Below are 9,182 nucleotides of genomic sequence, written 5' to 3' on the forward strand. Positions count from 1 at the left end.
ATATTAGAAGGAGAGGGCTTGAATTTGCTATCGGATATTTCTTAAAAGTGTCACCAATGAAAAAAGTTATCAGATTTGATAAGAAAGGGGAACTTAGTCCAAGATACATAGGCCGTATAAAATAATCCGTAGAGTTGGCCAAGTGTCTTATGAGTTGGAATTGCATCCGGAGTTAGCAACAGTCCAACCGATATTTCATGTATCAGTGCTTCAGAAGTGCATAAGTGATCCCTCTAGCATAGCTCCTATAGAAGATATTTAAGTCAGGGAAGATATTACATACGAAGAAGAGCCAATTGCTATCTTAGATCGACAAGTGAAGAAGTTAAAGAACAAAAAAGTGGCTATTGTAAACGTATTGTGGAGAAATCCTCAAGTGGAGGAGATTACATGGGAAGCAGCGGAGGCAATGAAGTCAAAGTATTCCTATATGTTTCGGCTCCAATAACAAGAGCAAATGGAATAAGGGAGACAATGACAAGTAGGTATAAGCTACCATATTATTGTGATGCTAACAGCTTATATTAACTTAAGCTTGAACTTGTTGGGTTGGTTAATTATGCCAACATTTGAGGACGAATGTTCTTAGGGGATGGGGAGAGTGAGAATTTAACACTCCGTACTTCATACATCTTTGTCATCATAAGTTACCTAACGTAAGCATGGAAAGGGTGAAATCCCTTAACATTTGTTAAGGTGAATAAGTGTAATACCCCGTATTTTCCAATACGTGTATTACTAAGTCGACGTCGAGGAACCTACTTGAACTTGGGAAAATAAGGTTATAATCGGGCCTAAAGTTTAGATAACCAAGTATGCATAAAGGTTAAAGTGAAAGAGGAAATCAGATTTGAAAAGGGACTACGATACACCATATCTTCTAGTAGACGTATTTCTAACTAAAGGTCCAAGAGTATATCTGAACGTGAAGGGACAAAGGGTTAATAAAACCTACAAGTCTTAGCACCTATATACCTTCAACAACTAAGCAAATAAGGTCTGAAACATACTTGGAAATTAAAGCAAGTGCAAGGGTCTGCTTGTCATTCTACTAAGCAAGTAGGTGACACACCTCCTCGCTAAAATACAAGGAAGCAATTTAACCACTTTTTAATAACCAAAGTTGTAAAAGAGAAGGCCCTTTAAAGGGGATGAAACTCATTCATTTTACACACATAAACTCCAGAAAACCATCTCCACAAAGAAACCATAGCAGCCTTCCTCCCAAGCTGGCTGTTCTTCACTCCTAAGGTAGCCCCAAGTTGAAACTTCTTCTCCTTTCAAATTCAAGTTGGAGGAACTCTCTTAGCCCCAGAGAATCAACAAGATATATGTTATCTTCAAGTTATTGTCATACCCCAACCCTGGGGAGCGCGATAAGTGCTCAACTGAGATATCCCAATCAAGCAAGCCTACTTGATGCCTTCAATCCAACCTTACACAAGAATTATTTGGGAATCACTAACAACAGTTAGATGTGAGAGGATAAAGTGTACAACAACATCTTTCATTACTTAAAGAGGGCCTCATTGACAATTTCCAAAAGGTTACATGTTCATATTAAAAAGTGAAACATCCGACAACTACAACATTTATAGTCTATCTCCCAAATCAAAACACAACCCACACTATGTTTGTGGAGCCTCTAAATGAAATAGAAGAATAGTATAAAAGTACCGGTGACAAGTTCCCGGCTATACCTCAAACTACAATGTACAAGGATCAAAAGACACATGGTCCCAAGAGGAAGTGGGGCTCACCAAGTAGGCTGAGAAGAGTCTTTTTGTACAAATGACATGGACTATAAAACATTTAAAGGCACTTATAAAACATCCGGAAAAATCATAGCTTCAGCACATGAATATATAAGGGTTTAGAACACATTGGGAACATTTACTAATAAGAGCACAATAATTTGCAATTAGAACAAGAATCAACTCGTAAGTCCTCGGATCAACTAGCCATAGAAGCAGATTGTAATGATAGAGATAGGAACTCAATCAAACCATAATCAATGTTTATGAGGATTTCGAGAAATCCAATTCTACAAAAAAAGTGTAGCCAACATACCTTGATTGAGCTTTCCTTTAGATTACTACAAAATTTTAAGACTCCTAGCGATTTCAATCTATAGGAAGATGACAAAAATTTAATCATAATTAGAAGGATTCTCATGATATATGTCTCTTGGGAATTTTGTCAAATACCTACTATGCAAGATCAATTACAAGGCTCTATAACGGTAATTCCTTCTTTCCTCAACAAATCTCAACAAGAATCTACCTGTAATAGTTCAACAACCCTACATACCACCTCCCATTGGAACATGCATGACCTAACTCCTACTCCATAGCTTACTTAAACCCATAACAACTTGCATGAAAGCTTAGGACAAGGACTTACCTAATAGTTGATGGCCTAGTGAGTGGCTTCCTTGATTCATCAAGATTGAGCAAGAATGGATGAGTATGATGGTTGGAGCTTCTTCTTCTCTCTATAAAACACTCCCACCTCTCTAAAAAACTGATTTTTGCCATAAAAAATGACCCCAATAGATTTTAATCAAAAAGTAGAGTCGGGTTATAAAATACACAAAATAGACCATCCGAACTCAATGTACGATCGTAGAATGCACCGCAAAAAAGGTCTGCAGTCCCCGAAAGGGACCGCGAAGTAATCCTCTAAAATAGGGCTGGCCTGGCCCAATACATGGCAGATCTGCACTCTGCAGATCAGTTATGCGGCTGCATAATGCACCACAAAATCTTCCTCCGAAATTCTTATGTTGATTCTGCAACGGATGTGCGGCCCGCAAAACGGTAATGCAGTTGTATATTGGACCATAGAATGACCTTCAAAATTAAGTTTTAGCTAGTTCTCTCTACGATGGATCTACGCCAGTAGAATAGTTTTGCGGTAGCATAAGGGACGGCAAAAATGCCATGTTCTACAAAATTTTCCACCATCTCCACGATGCATAGTACAACCTAAAAAGTCTGTACCGCTTCTACAACCTTCCAACACATTCGCCTACTTCGGCACCATAAAATCCTAAATTCCTTGGAAATTTTTTATGGAGCCTTACATCCTCACCCACTTAGGATCCTTCATCCTGGAATAACGAATAGAGTCTGTCTGAACACCTAATAAGGCTTAGCTCTCCCCTTACACCTCAAGATCACCAAATTCGGACAACTTCCCAAATTTGCGAAGATTTTGGTAGAGTCTCCCCTATATTTGGACCTATCTACCTGTCAAAGAGCCTCAGAAACCAGTCCTAACAGCATATTCACAAAACAACGACGTATCATAGCATGAAAACAATACTTACCATAAAATCATAGGCATTATATACCAAAAGGGGCTATTAGTACAAACTGTACAAGTTGAACATAATTCATAGAAAATAAGCTCTAAATATTCTTTTAAAACACAACAATATGGTTACACAAACAAGTGAGAGTATTTTTTCATCATCTCTTCTTTGGCTTCCCAGGTGGCCTCTTCAATTTGTTGGTTTTGCCATAGTACTTTCACGGAGGAAATCTCTTTATTCCTCCACTTTTGGACTTGTCTATAAAGGATAGCAATCGAAATATCCTCATAGGTCAATTATTCATTAACTTCAATAGTCTCTACCGGAATGATGAGCGACGACTCTCCAACTACCTTCTTCAATATGAACACATGAAACACCGAGTGCAACTAAGGACATCTCTTGTGGTAGCTCCAACTTATAGGGCACCTGGACAACCATCTGCAAGATTTTGTAAGATCCGATATACCTTGGACTCAATTTTCCTTTAGTCCCAAATTGCATTATACCCCTTATAGGGGAAACCTTCAAGAATACCCAATCATTCTCTTTGAACTCCAAATCTTTGCGACACGCATTCGAATAGGACTTTTGGTGACTTTGAACAATTTTTAACCATTCCTAAGTGATCTTAACCTTCTCCATAGCCTGATGTACAAGGTTTGTCCCTATCAATTCTACTTCCCCAACTTCGAACCAACCAATGGTAAATCTACATCTTCTACCATATAAAGGTACGAATGATGCCATTTGAATACTGGTATGATAGTTGTTGTTATAAGCAAATCCTATCAATGGAAAATGATCATCCTAGCTACCCTTGAGTTTAAGAACACAAGCGAGCAGCATATCCTTAAGTGTTTGAATAGTCCGCTCTTCATGCCCGTTGGTCTGTGGATGAAAAGCTATACTAAGATTTACTTGAGTACCCAAACCTTGCTGAAATTTCTGCCAAAAGTTAGCGGTAAACTATATCCCTCGATTCTGAGATGATAGAAACTAGAGTGCCATACAACCTAACGATCTCCTTGATGTATAACTGAGCATAGTGTTATGTTGTGTCGGTCATCTTAATAGTTAAGAAGTGTGATGATTTCTCAAGTCGATCCAAAATCACCCAAATCGAGTCAAACTTTCGAGACATGCGAGGTAGACCGACCACAAAGTCCATATTGATCATCTCCCACTTCCATGTTGGAATTTCTATATCCTACGCCAACCCACCGGGCCTTTAGTGCTTGGCTTTCACTTGCTGACAGCTTGGACATCTTGCCACAAAGTCTGCTCATCCCAATTCATGTCATTCCACCAGTAGACCTTCTTGAGGTCAAGATACATTTTCATAGAGTTGTGTGTATGGAATACCTAGAACTCTGAGCCTTGGTCATGATTCTCTCCTAGAGACCATCTATATTGTGAATGCACAACCGCCCTTGGTACCTTAACGTGCCATCATTCGTGCCAAGAGAAAAAGTCATGGTTTCACGTTTATGAATTACCTCCTTCGACTGCAGTAATAGTGGATCGTCATATTATTTCTCAATGACATCTACTACGAGTAATGATTCAGCCCTATTTTGCACAATCACCCCACTTTCGCTAGAGTCCGTAAGCAGCGCGCCCAAACTAGCCATCCAGTGAATTTCCTTGGCTAACGACCTTTGATATACCCCCTAGTGAGCCAAACTACCCATGGATTTCCAGCTAAGAGCATCCACCATAACATTATCCTTCCTCGAATGATATAGAATATCGATGTTATAGTCCTTTAGTAACTCGATACATCTCCTTTGCCTTAGATTTAAATCCCTCCGCTTGAGGATATATTGAAGACTCTTATGGTCTATGAATCCACATGGACCCCATACAAATAATGACGCCAATTCTTCAATGCTAACACCATCGCCGCGAGCTCTAAGTCATGTGTTGGATAATTTTTCTCATGGTCCTTGAGTTGCCTGGAAGCATATGCAGTCACTTTGTCGGGTTGCATTAATACACACATATGTCCAACCCTTGAAGCATCACAATACACAACAAACCCATCTGTTCCCTCTGCTAAGGTCAACACAGGTGTCGTAGTTAACCTTGACTTCAACTCTTGAAAATTCTTTTCACAAGCAGGAGACTATTGGAATTTCGTTGCCTTCAGTGTCAATTTAGTCAATAGAGAGGCAAGAGAAGAGAACCCCTCAACAAATCTCATGTAATACATGACTAAGCCCAAGAAACTACAGATTTCTATTGGAGTTGTAGATCTAGGCTAATTCTTCATAGTTGCGATCATCTAAGGATCTACCTTGATTCCCTCAATATAGACAACATGACCCAAGAAGGTGACTAACTCGAGTTTGCTGACATAGAGTTTGCAGAACTGACTTGAGATAACCGGCATGGTCCTCTCAACTTCATGAATACACCAGGATATTATCAATGAATACTATCACAAAAGAGTCGAGGACAAGCTTGAAGACTTGATTCACAAGATCTATAAAAGTCGCAGGGGCATTTGTTAGCCCAAAAGATATCACTAGAAACTCAAAGTTCCCATACCGAGTGATGAAAGTTATTTTCGGAATATCCTGCTCCTTGATATTTGATTGGTGATATTTGATCTTAAGTCAATCTTGGATAAGTACTTAACGCCTTGTAACTGATCAAACACGTCATCTATCCTTGGCAGTGGGTACTTATTCTTGATTGTGACCTTGTTACGCTGCCGATAGTCAATACACATCCTCAATGACTCATCTTTTTTCCTTACAAAGGGAACTGGTGCACCCTAAGGAGACATATTTGGCCGGATGAAACCCTTTTCTAACAAATCTTTTAGCTACTACTTCAGTTCCTTCAATTTTACTGGAGCCATTATGTATGGTGGAATTGATATAGGCTGCATGTTTGGCAACACATCGATCCCAAAATCAATCTCCCTATCTGGTGGAATTCCAAGAAGCTCATCTGAAAGACCTCTGGAAATTCATTCACAATTGGCATAAGCTCAAGCACCGGTGCCTCAGCCTCAGTGTTTGTGACTCGAACTAAGTGGTAGATACACCCCTTGTTGATCATCTTCACGGTCTTAAGGTAAGAAATAAACCTGCACTTTGGCAAAATATCATCCCCCTTCCACTCAATGACTGGCCCATGTGGAAACTCAAATCTTACGGTTCTAGTCATGCAATCAAGCTTGGTGAAACATAAGTGAAGCCAGTCCATCCCTATTATCATGTCAAAATCCACCATCACCAATTCAATGAGATTGGCTCAGGTGTATCGACCATAAACCGTGACAATACAAACCACGTGACAATAATAGACTAACCAATTGGAGTTTATACATAGTACGACTCATGAAGCTATTTCAGTTCTATCCCAAATTCCATAGAAACATAAGGAGTGACATATGACAAGGTGGAACCAGGGTCTATAAGAGCATATGTATCATGAGATTGGACAATCAATATACTTGTGACAATATCTAGAGAAGCCTCTGAACTTTGGCGATCCCTCATAACATAGAACCTGCTGAGTCCTCCAAAACTCTATGCACCACCCCTAGCTTGACCACGTCTTGTGTTTGCTGGGGTACCTCGATCCAGAGGAGGTGTTGTAGAAGTAGTGGCTACTGAACTGGCTAGCTGCACCATACCCCTACCAATGGTCTGATGGGACGAAGGGAAATTCCTTTGAATATGACCCCTAAGACCACACTCGTAGCATACATGGTGGTCCATGTAGCAGACACTTGAGTGCATCTTTCCACACCTAGGGCATGTGGGCCACTATGTGGAAGGAATCTCCTACCTTACTAACCCTACTGATAAGATCCCCTATTGCCCTGACACAGCCTGAAATGACTCCACGGGTGCTAAGCTGGCCTTGATGGCGATGCACAAATAGAAGACTGAGAAAAGGACTGTGTCCGTCTAGATTACCCTCCCTTGAATACTACCCTTCCACCACTACCCCCACTGGAAAAACCACCAAAGTTTCTTGTGGACAAGGACTTTTTTCTACCCTGTCACTCCATTTTATTCTTCAATTTTCGGGCCTCGGTGGCTTGAAAAATGCCACCATCTTTCCATAGTCAATGTCAGAAGTCAAGGTGATTGTAGCAGCCTTGTTGATAACCAAAGGGATAAGGCCTTGCACTAACCAGCGCACCCTAGACTCCATAGTGGGCATCATGCAAATAACATATTTGGACAAATGCGCGAATCTCATAGGGTAATCCCACACACTCATACTATCTTGCTTCATGTTCTCAAACTCGGCGGCATAGATTGTCCTAGTCCTAGAAGGCAAGAAATGATCAATGAAAGCATCCTCAAACTCTCTCTACTTTACCGGAGGGCTACCCTTCTCACAGGACTCCTCCCGTAGCTCAAACCATGAATACGCCACCTCCTTAAGGCGATAACAGGCTAACTCCACTACTTATATCTCTGTGGCACGCATAACGCGTAGAGTCTTGTGCATCTCATCGATAAAGTCCTGGGGATCCTCCTCGGGATTAGTACTTGTGAACACCGAAGGATCCAATTGAAGAAATCTATATACCTCGGAACTATCAGAATCCCCTTGCTAGTTAGAGGAAGTAGGTGTAGCATTCAATCTCTTGGCCTGGGAAGCCAAAATATTTGAGTCAACATTTGTATGGCTTCCCTAAGGTCCCCATAAGAAATACTAGGCCAAAGGTTGAGGCTGGAGGTGGAACTAGAATATCACTTAGAGGAGGAATTGGCGCATTCTCCACAAGAGTAGGAACCGGTGCATTCTCAGCTAGAGTTATAGAATAAGGAGGCATTATGGTCTGAGGAGTGTCTTTGCCCCTCGGGCGCCCACTTGTAACATCAGGCAAAGAATCAGTTGCTGCTTCTAGGTGGAGTTGGACCGTTGGCCACTCATTTCTTTCTTCTTAGGTGACATGTACTAAAAGTTAGAACAATACACGAGTTAAAGGAAGAAAAGTCTTCTAATCAACTTTATCGCACGATCTAGAATATCAAATAAGGGTGACATTCCAAAATGCCCAAATAGACTCCAAATTATAGATGTGATCGACTACACACCGATAATAAGGACTCTACTAGACACGGGTCTAAGACATCCTAGGACACTTTTAAAACCTTAGCTTTAATACCAAGCTTGTCATGCCCCAAACCTGGGTAGTGCGACCGATGCTCAACCATGATATCCCAGTCAAGAAAGCCTACATGATGCCTTCTATCCAACCTTACACAAGAATTATTTGGGAATAAATAACAAGAGTTAGATGTGAGAGGAAAAAGTGTACAACATCATCTTTCATTACATAAAGGGGGCCTCATTGATAATTTCCAAAAGATTAATTCATATTAAAAAGTGGAACATCCGACAACTACATCATTTATAGTCTATTTCCAAAATCAAAACACAAATCACACTATGTCTACGGAGCCTCTAAATGAAACAAAAGAATAGTATGAAAGTGTTGGTGACAAGACCTCAGCTATTCCTCAAAATACAATGTACAAGGATCAAAAGACACAAGGCCCCGAGAGGAAGTAGGGCTCACCAAGTCATCGGAGAAGAAGGTGTACTGCTAGCAATGATCGATGCCGCCTGTTGTAGAACCGCCTGCATCCATCAAAGATGTAGCGTCCTTGAAAAAATAAATGTTAGTATATATGTAATAGTAGTAGTATGTAAAGCTAAAAACCCTCTCATTGAATAGAATGACAACATGAGGAGAGAAACATGGAAACAATGAGCATAGTAATCATATTTAAATGTCAAGTTAAAACAAAGTAAAACTTCAAATAAATATTTTCAATTTTGGTTAGGAGATCCTTAGTATTGATACACCACCATGCACATGGCA

Source organism: Nicotiana tabacum, chromosome 11 (assembly GCF_000715075.1).
Source record: "Nicotiana tabacum cultivar K326 chromosome 11, ASM71507v2, whole genome shotgun sequence".
NCBI lineage: Eukaryota > Viridiplantae > Streptophyta > Magnoliopsida > Solanales > Solanaceae > Nicotiana > Nicotiana tabacum.